The 14,168-nt window shown below is 38.3% G+C and overlaps 1 long non-coding RNA gene across 1 annotated transcript; it reads left to right on the forward strand.

The window, feature by feature from the left end:
* The first annotated feature begins 12,049 nt into the window (after positions 1-12,049).
* Positions 12,050-13,466, forward strand: LOC129730538 (uncharacterized). Its single transcript, XR_008728875.1, has 3 exons — positions 12,050-12,610; positions 12,668-12,921; positions 12,977-13,466. It is a non-coding gene; the product is annotated as an uncharacterized LOC129730538 (long non-coding RNA).
* The last annotated feature ends 702 nt before the right edge of the window (positions 13,467-14,168 follow it).

A 14,168-nucleotide genomic window follows, 5' to 3' on the forward strand; every position in this document is an offset into this window, starting at 1 on the left:
TCTCTTTTGGCATATTTGTTACCATTTATGTCACTGCCGGCATGTTTGGCTCATGTTGGAAATCTTTGAAAATAATAAATGTCTAATTTATTTGTTTTGCTTCTGAAGATTTTACCTCTTTTCGCTTCAGAATTTCTGGTTACGCCATTTATTCTATGTTTGATAATCGCAAATTTGAATAATTTTTCTGTGATTCGATTATCCGGAAAACTAGATTATCTGGAATGAATTTTTTTATATTCCGGATAATCGAGTCCTACCTGGACCAGAAGTTTAACTTTCAGTATACGACCACTTCCGGTAGCATGCTAATGCCGGCATTAAGTCTTCAATGTTTATTCTATCACTGCAGCCAGAGGATTATTTACTGGACCAGTAGCAAGCGGCAGTAGTTGATTGATTTGATAACTGCGTTTTGCTCAGCAAAACTGATAAGATGGTCGAAATACAAATTATCGCCTCTCTCGTCTGTCTATGACTCACTCCTTAGTCGTGGCTCATAAGAGCAATGCCAAAAATCTGGCGAACATACTTACTTACTTTACTTTTATGGCGACAGATCGTTGAAATCGTATGCCGAATCCAGAATATACCTCCACAAAACTCGGTCTTGGGCTACTCCTCTCCAGTCTCTTTTACACTGCCCTAGCATCCTCGTCGACAGCACACATTTGTGGTTCTTAAGCTCTTTGCAAACATTCTTCACCTCGTTCAGTGTTGGTGGGTCCACAGCTTGTCCGTGAAGCAACTCTTCGCCTCCGCGAGGACGCGATCGTGGTGCTCACGTTTCTTATGGCGGTGAGACCTCTTTGCGGCAGCTCTTGCCTCCCGGTATTTCTCCTGCATCTGACGCGTCACACGATTAACTGCTACTAACGTGTTGACGTAGGCTCGATTCATCTCTTCCGTCACCTCTAGACACACAGCATCTAACAACCCACTACGCGCGGTACCGTTGTGCCTATCATTTCTCGCGCTGTTTCGCTGACCGCATCCATGGATGTGCTTCCACTGCTCGTTCAGGTTCACTTCAGCTGATTCACCGATCGGTCTATCAACTTTCCGACTATACTCTGCAGCAACTCCTTCCGCTGATAACCTCTGGATGTCCAGATGTATCTTCCTCGCCGATCTCGATTTAAATACATTGGACAACCGGGCGCGAATCTTGCCTACCACGAGATAGTGATCCGAGTCGATGTTTGGCCCTCGAAAGGACCGCACATCTATGACATCTGAAAAGTGCCGGCCGTCGATCAGCATGTGGTTGATCTGGGAGCAGGCCTCTCCATTGGGGTGTCTCCAGGTGTGCTTCCGAATATTCAGACGTGCAAAATGGGTGCTACAGATGGCCATTCCCCTGGCCGCGGCGAAGTTCACTAGCCTCAGGGCATCTTCAGCGGTGGTCCAAGCCGTTGTTTTGTTCTATTTTTTTGGAACAAACTCAAATTCACTGCTGCACCGGTGGTGTAAATTTTGTTTTATACCAGATCTAAATTGAAAAAATTTGAAACTGGTATACGTTTTGGTCTATTTTTGTCATTTTTTGGAACAAGAAATAGATCGTTCTAAAACCCTTTGTTCGCTGCCAATAGGTAGGTGAAATGTCATATTTCAATTGAACACCTCATTTTTGGCTATTTCCATATAAGCGTTTTTCGAGTGTTGGGGAAAAAACAAAACAAAGATTTTTTATGACAACTCACAATTCATTTTGTGGCTTTTCTGAAGCAGAATATGAACAGGTTTGTCGTTTCTGGCATCAAGGAAACTGACCAGCAAAAGGGGGAATTCTGAAAGACCATAACTGTCGCCTTAATTGTATTGGGGAACTTAAGAGGCCAGAAAAATGTTCCTCGAAGACACTGAACTGAATACGTTCAAGATGCTGGGGTGACATTGCGCATTTCGTTTCGAGCAACTTGAACAAAACTAAATGATCGCTGGGGGGGCGTTATGTTTCATTTTTCGTATTTTTCGACTTTGCGGGTTAGATGAGCCGCAGGACAAATGACAATGACTACTCCTTTTGAGCTTGAAGCATAACTGGCAGTGTGTGACCTACTCGAATATCGGGTCAAACCGTCAAATCCATAAAGTCTTGTGGATATAAAGTGTCTTGCCAAAGTAATCGTTTAATGTGCGTAAAAATTATCGAATTTCCGTTTGTTAAATATTGAGTGTTTTTATTATAACAAGTCTCATTAACTGATAGCATGGGGTATTGAATTGTTGACAGTGTGACAGATGTCAGCGGTTTAAAACAAGATATACAACACCGGTGCGGAGAACGAAAAGTTGGTCTATATTAGCTGGTTCTATTCAGGTTTCGCTGGTGTAAATCTAGTATAAAGTTGTTTCAAAAATAGACCACCGCTGAAGATGCCCTCAAGCCGTTGTCGTTGGTGGTAGAGTGAAGGCGGGACGAAAAAACTCCTCTCGTCCGACTTGTGCGTTCGTATCTTCGATGACGATCTTTATATCGTGTTGTGGGCACATTAAAGAATCTGCCCTTGATCCTCAATAGTCATAGACGGTCATTAATAGGCTTCCATTTAATGAGACGCTTCGCTTGGTTTCCCAGTAGCACGAAACCGACGCCCGGTTCTGTCCAGATACACTAGGGTTGAATTCGACTTTTCCGTTGCTTTGATAAATGTTGGATAGCTCTCATTTGTCTACAACTCAGTTTTTATTCAAGGCTGATTGGAGTAATGCCAGAAATCTGGTAAACTATTGCACCATAAAGAGGGGTGTCGTTAAGAATTTATAAAAAACTAGCATGTCAAACTTTCAACGGAGAATCTGGAATGGAAATTACGTGCGTTAGTAAGGAATGCTTGCCGCGTTCCGTGAATATGGATGAAACATGGACTGCACTCCTGAGTTGCCTGGTGAGAGTCATCCGAAGCGCTTCGAAACATAACAATCAGTCGGTAAAGTGTTTGCGATCGATTGGACGTTATAATGTTTCCGACGACTTGGTTAAATGGTTGCAATCGTACCTAAGTGATAGAAGCCTGAGTGTCAAACTTGGATCCTGCATATCCCGACGATTTACAAATACCTCCGGCGTTCCTCAAGGGAGTAATCTTGGACCGCTCCTTTTCGTTTTGTTTATAAATGATGTCGCATCCCGTCTTGGGAAAGGATGTGAACTGTTCTATGCTGACGATCTTTAGATTTTTATGGTCATTGACAAATTTTCCGACTGCCAAAAACTGCAAGATCTGTTGTATATTTTCGAGGATTGGTGTCAAAAAAACCTAATGACTATGAGTGTCCAGAAATGTGCTGTAATTTCATTTCATCGATGTAGTAATCCCATAAAAGCCACTTATACAATCAGACGTACACCTCTTGCTCGTGTCAATGAATTCAACGACTTTGGGGTACTACTTGATGATAAATTTACTTTTGGGCCGCATCGAGCCAATATTATTGACCGTGCAAGTCGTCAGCTAGGATTTCTTATGAAGGTGTCTAAAGATTTCACTAATATCCATTTCCTGATTTCGTTATATTCGGCGTTAGTAAGATCGATTGTGAAGTCATCAGCTGTACTGTGGGCTGTACTGTAATCTGTTAGGGATTGCTTCTCTGGAACGTAGAAGAAAAATTCAGCAGGCAATGGTTGCTGCTAAAGTTATTCTTGGTGAAATCGACTGCCCGGCCCTTCTAAGCAAGTTTTCCCTGAATGCTCCTGGTCGAATTCAACGCAAATCACTGGATGAAATGTTTATAACGCCGTTTCGTCGCTCTGTCTTTGGATACTTTGAATCAATCTCCAGAATAATCCGTACCTTCAACAAATCTAGTCAACTATTTGATTTTGGAAGTTCCTCGAATATTTATAAACAGAAATTGCTATCAGCTAGACTTTTTTAATACCTGTTAAATTTAAGTTTTTTTTTTTCTATTCATTAAGACTATAACTTGTCAGATGAATTATAATAAATAATAATAATAATTATAATAATCGGGTGGTCCCCGTGGTTCTGTGGTTAGTGATGTCGGTCGGCTAGCTCTCCCACACTCTTTCATCAAATTTATAGTTTTTCCCCCAGAAGTAATTCCTATCTCAATTTTTGCATAATTTTTGATAGAAGTGTTTCGGTATAAAATTTTAAGTAGTTCACTCGAAAAGAGGCAGTTCCAACCTACTGCACTCATTGTAAGTATACAAGCAAAACGCATTGAATATATAATACGTTTATATATCCTCAGTAACTAAAACTATACTTTTGAATTACAGATAAATCTTAGACCAAAAAAACTTTATCCTGTACCGATCTGGTCAAGCTTGTGTTTAATAACGAAGAAAATGCTTTAAAAGATTTAGAATCAATTCTGGAACTGATTTTTTAGCGCCTTCCTTGGTTTGGTACTCTCGAATTTCATAAACTGCCTGGGTTCAAAACATTAGAAATTGCTTGAATAAACTTGGTTGGAACATCTCACAAATGTCACTAAGTGCGTTCAAAGCTACCTGTTACTTTATTGGCAAATACCAGTAAAATGCAGTTTCACCTAAATGAATCCGTTTGCTCACAATTTATTTCCTTCACGTACAGTGGATGGTCTGATACCCGAGCGCATATACTAAGCTTCGGGTTAGTAATAGAACATCATGTCAGATCTTTCTATACCTTTGAAAGGTGCAAGAAAAACGAAACGCCTCTCGCGCAACCAATCCCATCAGACCGCGAGCAGTCGAGCAAAAATTCTCACGTCATCAACTACTCTATCGAATCCGGTGCGGAATGTGTCCAATCTTCTATTTACTAGCAGTAACTCAAGCAGGCAGTTGGTACGATGAAATGGATTTTTTCGCCTTTGTAACCCGCCAAGACAAGAGGGGAAAAAATGCTAGCCAAGGTCAGTCTTCGGTTATTGTGGGCTGTTTTGAACCGTTGCGCCTGTCGCTCGCTTAAGTTCCGGTCCCGCTTCGCCTGTTCGATGGAATGAGTTGGCGCGGTGCTTGCTTGCTACGGGAATGAATTTCAAAAAATTAAAGTGTTGAAACATTGATTTCGCAGGTGGTCTATATGTTGTTAGGAGCTATTCTTTTTTTTTTTTTTTGTTTCAGCATTTCTTTGCCGCAGATTGTTAATTATCTCTCGTAGTGTTCACTCGAAACGTGTACGAAACTGGTGATTCATCACAGAAGCAACGGTGCCAGAATCTAACTTGTTTATCATATTTTTGATCAACTTCGTGGCGATGCGGAAGCAAACGAGTTGTGCTTCTACTGAGAAGTTGTCAGCTATTCGGTTTTATATAAGCGAATCGTATTTAATGAATAGTATTAGGCTGGAATAATGTCTCATCTATTTATGTACGGTGCCAAACTAAGAATTGTGACGATGAATATATTACTGATATTACTTTACATTACTGATATTACGATACTACGTTGAATCACAATGAAGTGAATTTTTGTGGCTGCAGAAAAAGTTAGAAAAATCTACAATAAACGATATAGTGCTCGGATTTGTTTGTTATGAAAAATAACGAACCGAAAAAAGCTTATCATAACTGGATGCTTTTAAAAAAAAAGTTTGCGTGTCTACAGTAACTGACTTGATTTCACAAATTTTAATTTAGAGACATTGCTAACGTGAACAACACAGGAGATTTCGTTTGCGGGGCAATTGAATTTGAAGTTTGTTTTTGCAAGAGTAACTCAGCTGACAAGAAATTGGGACCTATAAAAATGAAGAAAGATTTATTGATTTTTGTTTCTATACAGTGTTTCATTCACTGAAATTTGGTGTTTTATACAGGACCTCACTGAAAGTCATTGTTTCAAACATAATGCGACATGAGTTATTACTGTTTCAAAAATGTATTGAATTTGGATTATAATTAAGTTTTGTTGTTCGAGACTTCTACTTGATACAACGATAAATTGCAATACGATAAAGTGCAAATTCGAACGGAATTGAAGGTTTTTTGTCATTCTGTAGGATTTGAATTACATTACCTGTCATGTGATGATCAATGACATTGATAAAGTACTCTATTGTAAACTACTACAGTAATTATGTGCAGCCATGAAATGAAAATATTTAATAATGACTATTGTTTTTATTCAAATGTAAATTCATAGATATAGTGAATGTTTATTTCTTATTTTTCGAAAACATTAAAATAATTATAACAAACTTTATCAGTAACAATTCTCACTAGTGTCCGATGTCAAGATGCCGAAATAAATTACCCAAGAATGAGCTTTATGCCAATCGGAAGAAGAATTGTTCAATATGTAATCCTTTCTATATGCCACTCGATGAATTTGTAATCCGTTTCGCAATTTCTCGTTCTACCGTAAAAAGCTGCCTAACAGGTTTCGCATCCGTGTGCCACATCTATTCACGTTCCATTACCTATCATGACACACGGCAAGGCACATTATACCCGCCCTCGGTTGAGGTCAGCGTTAAAAATTGTTGTGCCCGCTAGTAGGTTCCTCTTACGTTTATTATTAACTACCAGTCGGTTAGATCTATCACTGGAAAGATATGGTTCGAATGACACGCTCGCTCGTCAATAGAGGTTACCTTAGCTAATACTAAGATGCGCTGTCGACTGCCTACCGGTTCTGAGCCGAGAAGAGGAATTTAATATCGCGACATCAGACACTACACTATTATAGAAGGAAGTATGTACTTTGCGCCTGCTGTCCCCTCCACCACAGCTTGATAAACTTGGCAGGTACTACATCGTGAGTAAGCAAATCAAACGATTTGTTGTTGAGGGGCTGTATAGAACCATAAATTTATCTAACCCAACTGATCGCAACAGGCAGTGGCGTAGACAGAAAGGAACGTTGTATATTTTTCAGTTGTTACTCCCCCTATTCCACCCCCTAGACAAAATAATACGATGGTCGTTGTTCTCGTGCTTTTGCCTCGATAGCCGCATGGAATCGCATTTCATTATTATAGCGAGTTTAATAATTATGGAACTTGAGCTGTTCAACATTGACTTTTGAATTTTTAGTAAGACACGGAGGCATCAACGAACACGAATCGAACGGTTTCGTGTTTAGTTTTTTTTTGTTGCGTCATGCACTTTTTAGATGTTATTAGTTTTGCAGACTGATGAGGGCACATCGGTCGGACCCGCGGTTCGACGAGAGTTCACGTTCGGGAGCAGTACGTGCAAAATACGACGTTACGAGAGAGGTGCTAGTACGCGGCAGCCTAGAGGTCATGAATCGATTTGAAGGCTCCTGGCTTCGCTGCAGTGCAGTGTTTGTTTCGATCTTTGCACTAGGAAAATACGACAGACCCGTTGACTGCTGGCTGATACAAACGGTGTTGTTTGTTTGTTCGAACCGTAGGAACTGGGAACGTTCTGATACCTTGTGACCGTGGGGTAGTTTCGAACAATGACACGGTTACACAGTTCACGTGATTGTGAGTGCGACCGGAATAGGAACAGGAAAAAGCTCTATTCAACCTTTCAGATATGTTGTCCAGATATGAAATAAGATGGCAGATATTATTGAACCTTGGTTACTAACAACTGAGATTATCACCGTACTTTAGATACATTGTAGCACATATTGTTAAGCCAAAAGGTGCAAGAAACGTGTTTGAGTTAACAACCAACGAGATAGAACAAAAAATATATTAAATTATTGCGAAACTTTTGACATCTTCAAAAACGTTACTTTTGGACAATTCCAAGCAGGCTTGTTATTCTCCCCAATATGTGGAAAGAATAAAGTGAATATTTACCGCTCACTTGTTACACAGCATAAGCGCAATTTTTCTAGCCAAACTTGTTCATTCTGCTCTGTGCTGTGTTTTTACAGCTCGCAGTAAAATAACACACTTGCTGCTTACACCACAGCTGAGCGAAACAAGAGTGGTACGATTCGCTGCTTTCTTCAAGCAAGTGCATCGTTTTGCCCACCAGTGTGAGAGCAGTTGTTTTCGCAGTAGAAGATATTCTCCTACACGCTAGTGATTTTCTGAGGATAAATGACAAACCTAATTCCAAGCAAAATCGGCCTGAATATGATAAGAACGATTTTTTTTCTGATGAAACGTTGTTATGCAGTTTTCCGATACTGAGTAATTCCCGAAATTTTTAATTTTTGCCGAAATTGGATACCAAGGTATATAATGTATATTATATGAAAGTTACTTAAAATTTAGTTTTTTTGTGTTTAACTTTTCTTAGTTGCATTTTAAAAGAAAACGTTGTTCGGAGGAGTTGTTAGGGCATACAAAACACACATTTTTGCTAAAATTCATATATCTCTAATACTTTTCCTAACAAAGTTATAGCATATTTTAGCTTATTTATTTGATATAACTTTAAGAACGTATAAGGTAAAACAGGGCAAGTGGAATCATGATGTCAATACTTTTGCTCTAAGTTAAGCTCAAGTATACAAACTGTTGTAGGTTCTATTTGTCCCATTCCTTAGTATACGGCGAGCATATGTTACAGCAGGTTTATTAAAAATACACCGGATTCTTATTTTACGCGATTGATGCGTCCGCTCAAAAAAAGAATCGAGTAAGAAAATAGCGTAATTCTGAACAAATCGTGTAGAAAAATCTCGCGTCGTTTTATTAAAATCTTCCACTACGTGTGAAAAAATCGTGTGAAATAAAATCACGTAAAAAAGAATTCAATGTATTCACTTTTTTGTGTTAAGAGATAAAGAAATGGTTTACTTGGCAAAGTTTTAGATTATGTAAAATCATGAAAAATTGCTGAACAAACAACATTCCTTTCTTTATTACGTACAGAGTTACAGAGTATTTTATGCGAAAGTTATTTGAAATTTTTTTTTTTTTTGCTTAATCCGAATCCGCCCTTTTATTGTTTTTCAACTTTCGTTCGATAAGATGAATAAATAAGATATTTACCGCGTCCACATAAAAAATTAGACTAACATGATGTGATATCCTATGCTAAGCGGCATCTATTGGTGTTTACAAAAGTATTGCCGAACGATGGAAATGTCACTAAATTTCATGTTAAGCCGAGAAATGTTCAATGTGTCAAATGATGCCATATGGCAACATTGTGTTGATTCGGGATAACTTCTGTTAGTTCAATTCCACAAGAGAATGTTGTTCTAAAGAAGCACTAAACACACGTTTTTTTATCGAGGACCAAATATCTCCAGGACTTTTTCTTTTGAAGTTATAGCATATTATAGCTTGTTTTTTTTTTCGAAAACGTTCTTAAAACGTATAGGGTAAAAAGTGGGTGGATTGGGACAAATGGGGCTTATAACAGTTTGTAGTACTTGAGCTAAACATTGAGGAAAAGTATTGATATCAATAATTCCATTTTCCCTTTTTTCCCCATATATTCTTGAAGTTATAGAAAAACAAGCTTAAATATGCTTTTACTTTGCAAGAAAAAGTCTTGGAGAAGTGTGGTCGTCAACAAAAGCATGTGTTTTGTATCCTCCGAACAAGGCAATTGCCTCTTTTCACCTTATACACTCTTGAAGTTATCGAGAAAAAAAAACTAAAATATGCTATAACTTTGTAAGGGAATGTTCTGGAGATGTGTGGTCTTTGTAATGTTTAAGAGCCAGTTCGCGAGAGCCGCAACCATCTTTCTGAGGGACGTTGCTTTGATGTTCTCCGATTGGGCTGAAATTTTCAGCGTTTGTTTGTCTATTCACTCTTATACTCTTAGTGTAGAATAATACCACAAACTTTTAGAAAAATCCATCAAATCTAGCAGGAGTTATTGCACTTTTAAGTATTTGGACGTTTTTGGACATATCATTTTCAAGGGCCGTTTTACCCCACTCAACCTCAATGGAAAAAATTTAAATTTTGCAAAACTTTCTACCTTGAATAGACAAACAAACGCTGAGAATTTCAGCCCAATCGGAGAACATCAAAATAACATGAGGTTGCACCTCTCGCGAACTGGCTCTTAATACAGTAAACTTTTCATGAATTTTGACAATATGAGATTATGCGCGTCATTCATACAAACAATTGTTCTGAAGACACCTTTAAGCTAGGACGGTGAAAGAGGGTACGGAGTTCCATTCTTTGCTTTTTTGGAACAGTGCTCTGCTCTATATGGTTTGTAGTGAGTGGTACTGTTGCCTCTTCCAGCATGTTTTCCTTCAAGACATCAGTTTTAGTTATATTCTCACAGCCTGTCTTCGATGTTGCACGTCGAACAAAGTGTGCAAGAGAAATGCGTTCATCACATAAAAAATCACAGCGTATAAGAGTAACCATACGCTGAAGGACCTCTTATGTTCTTTAATAGATAAAATTTCGAGGGACGAAATGTCGGGCATCTACGAGATCCCATGTAAAAGTTGCCCTGCAATATACATTGGCCAAACCCGCAGGAAATTTAAAGTCCGATTAAAAGAACATAAAAACGCTGTTGACAACGATAGACCCAACGAATCCAGCGTGGCCGTCCATTCTAAGGAGAACAACCATGTGATAGACTGGGATAACGCAAAACTGAAAAATGTGTCAGAAAACCTTCACATTTGAACGCTTGGGAATCTATGTTCATCAAGACTGCTGAAAAGCCACTGATGAACGAAGATGATGCCCCAATAACATCTGCCTTATTCCAATTGACGAAACAGAAGATAATTTAACACCACCCCCCTTTCCGACGTGTACTGTACCAGTATGAAGCTGTGCAATTTTCTATATGTCATCAGTTGGGCATTGTCCAGTAGATGGTTCACACGGGGACCGAAACCGGTCGACTTAAAAGGTAATTTTTTGTTGTCCTTTTACGTTTGTAAGAACAATAAGTGTTGTGTCCGTTAGCGCGTCGCGTTTTTATGTGATTAATACAGTTCTTACGTTAGTACTAAATCGAAAAATGCGTTCTTACTGTTTTTCTGATATTATTTTGAACAGCGAAAGGGGGGTAAATATGTTATACTAGTTTAATTATTTATTTATTTTGTGTGTTATGCCACAGTTCCTTATGGGATTCTCTTTGGGGCTCGAGAAAAAGATCATTCATTTTTTTTCATAATTTGTCGAGCAGTGCAACGGGGCAACGTATACCAGAAAAAAACTCTAGTGTTTCAAATTTTGTTACACTAATAGATTGTAACTGCTTTCACAGTTGAGTAAATATAATTTCAGGAAAATTGTAAATCTACTTGTCAAGCAAAAAATTAATTAAAGGAGTAGCTCGCTCATTCGTGCAAAACAAAGGAGCTACTGCTCGACTTGTTCGTGACTCAGCTATCACCAGTCAAGTTTTACTCACGTTCCCTAATACAACATTTTACTCACCTCGTCTGTGACTGGAGGCGATACGAGTTATTTGCTTCGTCTTCTGTAGTAGGGTTTATAGCTCGGGATGTGCTGTTGGGTATGTGGATAATTGAATCATTGCTCTGTATTTCTTTATTTACAATATTTATGGTGAACAGGAAAGGTCGTTGAGTTTTAGCGGATATTTTCCATTAGTTTTTGTGTAACACGGAGAAGTAAAGAATATATTCGGAAAAATCCAGAAATTCAACGTCAAAGATGAGCTTTTAAAACTTGATGCCATTACTTACAAGTACAAGTGTAAAGACCACTGAAGCGAGCTGAAAGGTGCAGATAGCAGTTTTAAACGGCATATTATCCAGCAACATTCTGATGTTGCTCGGTAGCTTAGTCTGCAAGGATACAAGACAACGAAGAATCGACAAGATGTTCGGTTGGAAGTGCCATAGACCAAAAAATTAAAAACCGTTTCTGTAGTAGTCGATGCTAATGGTATACCATGCAGCTCTTAATAAATGGTCACTAAAACAAAAGAAACTGCAAATGAAATCTGGGCATTGATGGGTGAATATGACAAGGCATCCACCCTTATTCTTGTTTACGGCCGTATCGCTTTCGTACGAAAGCATCAGCGGCGTACGAATCCGATTCGTTCTAACCAATTCGAGCTTTCGAACATCATTGCTTTCGTACGAACGTGTCATTCTTGTTTACGTACGTATGCGTATCCGTATTCTTTTTGCTCTCGTTCGCAAACGTCAGTCAAAAGTTGCGAATCGCTGTACGTATCGCTTTACGAATCGCCGGCGCCGGTAGTTTTTTCTCGTTTTTCTGCTGTTTTGTAAATTGTTTTTTTTTTTAATCGAATAAGCCGAAGAAGATTTGTTTTTTAGTGAACTGTTAAATAAAAAACTTTTGTGCTACTCGATTTGCTAAAATGAAAAGGCAATCGAAAGTTGTGAATCGCCATCGCCGCGGGTTGTTTTGGTTGTTTCGTGTGAAGCAAATCGGATAAATTGGATAAAGTTTCTTTTCTAGTGAAGTGTTGAATGATGAAAAAATTTGATGAAATCGTTGCCGGATATTTGAATCGTTTTGTTAGTGCTATCAGCAATATCCTTTAAGCCAGTAAACTTAGTTGGAACGTCATACTAGATTATTCCCCCACGAAAACGGCGAATGTTTATACGTTTAACCCAACAAGCAACAGCAGAACAAGCAAAGTTGTTGCATCACGGATTTACGATGGCTTATTAAAATTTACGTGGCAGGTCTAATAAGCAAAAAGACCTATTTCAGTGATCAGGATGCAGGACCGTTGGCGACACCGAAATTATTACAAAAAGGTTAACTTGATAGAAAAAAAAAACTACTTTCTTTTAACTAAAACATTTGCACTCTAGATCCAGCACTGATTGAAATACCTCCAAGTACGTCGATCACACCAATATCAACGTTTTATGGGGACCAGTGCCGAAGGAGCTGATTACAGCGGAATGTACCGCTAATTGTTACAATTCTCAAAAAATTGTGAGGATATTCCGGCTTGTTTGGTTTGCTGACGAAACCTGCCATTCGTTTGTTGGGTGTTGACTGGTGGCGCATTTCAGACAGACAGGGCTTTGATTTTGATAAGGATACAAAATAATTACAGACGGTATTTGATTGTCATAATACATATCTTATGGCTGTTTCATGTGTTGTTTTTGCAGGTGAAAAACAGTATGCCATCAAACGTGCCACCCACCATGCCAATCACAGTATGTTCATATTCATAAAAGGACCACCACCCATGAACGGCATTGTCGAAGACAATTTTTTAAAATAACTACTTTTACGACTTGGTTACCAATCAAATTGAAAATCGTGGAACAATTTTGTCGATATCAGTGGTGGTGGCGGCTTTGGTAGTGGTCGGCGCCACTAAAGCAACTGGATGAACAATTATCGTTGAGGCCTCCGAAGTAGCCACTACCGGCCACTATGGCTATCAACCATTATTCTGCTTGTTATAGAGCATATTTTTCATAGAGCATAATATAACAGCGCTTAGTATATAAGATGAAAACTATGCCAAATGAGCTAACGTCGAATATCGACCATTCTTGGTTTAAATTAAACTTTACTCACGTTTGAATAACTTAAAAAAAGCTCATGTGTCATTTTTGACTAACAAAATTCTTAATAAATACTCTTTTTCTATTTACGAAGATAAAAGTTGTTTTTCTTTTAAATTTTATTTTTGAGAAACTTAAAATTAATCCGTTATGTACTACAGTCATACCTCGGTATAAGGCAACTTTATTTTTATTTTCGTGACGTTATATCGAAGCAAAACATTTTTTTTTCAATTTATGCAAGATTGTTAATGGTTACTCAAAGATGCGCGAAATATTTTCAGAAGCAAAAAAAATATTTTTTTTTCAATTGATACAAGAGGTCACAAAGATGCGTGAAAACCTATTTACCATCACCTATCAGTATTTTCAAACCATTCTCATGCCCATTCAGGAAAATTTTCAACAAGCAAAAAAAAGTTTTTTTAATTGATGCAAGACTGTTGGTGGTTACTCACAGATGCGCGAAAACCTATTTTACATCACCTATCAGTATTTTCAAACCTTTCTCATGCCCATTTAGAGAAAATTAACAAGCAAACAATTTTTTTTAATTGATGCAAGACTGAATTGTTACTGAAGGATGCGTGGAATCATATTTTTCATCATCAGTGCGTCTTGAACTGTCCTACAGATCAGACGTTTTTTCGGTTGCTTGTGGACTGGTCTTTGACTGCCTATAGCTTCAAAGTTTGTGTTTTGTCAGTGTGTCTTTTAAAGACTACCTGAAAGTTATTTCCCATCAGTCTTTCTCAAGACTACCTACTTTTGAATTTAACATTTGTTT

This window comes from Wyeomyia smithii, chromosome 3 (genome assembly GCF_029784165.1).
Source record: "Wyeomyia smithii strain HCP4-BCI-WySm-NY-G18 chromosome 3, ASM2978416v1, whole genome shotgun sequence".
Lineage (NCBI taxonomy): Eukaryota > Metazoa > Arthropoda > Insecta > Diptera > Culicidae > Wyeomyia > Wyeomyia smithii.